Source organism: Perkinsus marinus (assembly GCF_000006405.1).
Source record: "Perkinsus marinus ATCC 50983 genomic scaffold scf_1104296963160, whole genome shotgun sequence".
In the NCBI taxonomy this organism is placed as follows: domain Eukaryota; phylum Perkinsozoa; order Perkinsida; family Perkinsidae; genus Perkinsus; species Perkinsus marinus.
In genome coordinates, this window is record NW_003205136.1 from 1 (window position 1) to 995 (window position 995).

General features: G+C 47.8%; 2 non-coding genes across 2 annotated transcripts; both read left to right on the top strand.

The window, feature by feature from the left end:
* Positions 1–138: 138 nt before the first annotated feature.
* Pmar_PMAR005884 lies at positions 139–211 on the top strand. The gene has a single exon. It is a non-coding gene; the product is annotated as a tRNA-Asn (tRNA).
* Positions 212–364: 153 nt separating this feature from the next.
* On the top strand, positions 365–447 carry Pmar_PMAR005885. The gene has a single exon. It is a non-coding gene; the product is annotated as a tRNA-Tyr (tRNA).
* Positions 448–995: the final 548 nt, after the last annotated feature.

Genomic DNA, 995 nt, shown 5'->3' on the forward strand with positions numbered 1-995 from the left:
CCAAAGCCTGATGAATCCTGGTGTCCAGTGGAGTGGATCGTTTGTGTGTTTTCTATGAATAGCGACTACCCAATGACTTCTTGAGAGATTTGTAGCTGTTTAAAAAAATGGCTAAAACCTTAGATTGATTTTATTAGTGCTCCGCTAGCTCAGTAGGCAGAGCGTGTGGCTGTTAACCACAAGGTCGGTGGTTCGAACCCATCGTGGAGCGTTATCTAGGACATATGTCAAACAAAGTTATACCGTTTTCCTCCACACTCAAAATATCACTCTTCCTGTATCTACTGTAACCAAATCGCCCTTCCTGTGTTCGTTGAAGAATTTGTTGAATAATATAGGATATTGCATTCAACGCGTTTCTAGACCGGCAATAGCTCAGTTGGTAGAGCGTCCGACTGTAGATTTGTAGATATCGGATGGTCCCTGGTTCGATTCCGGGTTGCCGGATATATTATCCCGATTTCTAACTTTTGTAGAGGCCCTTCTTACGAGACAGCGATCGTCATGGCTGTTTCGCAGGCCCTCCTGCCACCACCTTTAACCGGCCGCGCCCTCACCCTAGTACAATGTTGGCCCGTGAAGAAGTGCTTCGTAGCTTCGGCTTCATGATCAACGAAGTGAGATCAAAGATGATCGAACGCTGGTCAACACTGTGCAGGGGTGAGGAGGGAATATAAATTTGAATGAGCCATCAATGCCGCAGGAGGAACACACCATACAGGGATGTTGCCACCGTTCTTAGGCTCATCACATAACGTCGACATTCCTTCGCAATGCTCTTAGGGTCAGCCGCCTGATGCGCTGAAATTCGCTCTGCCTACTGGCTCGGCATGGGAACAATCCATTGGCACGAACGGAGCTCATATCATCTGGTGACTGGTGACACAGAATTCCGAATAAAAGTAGAATACATCTACTGCTTCTGTTCGGGTTTCGGGTTTCGGGTTTCGGGTTTCGGGGTTTCGGGTTTCGGGTTTCGGGTTTCGGGTTTCGGG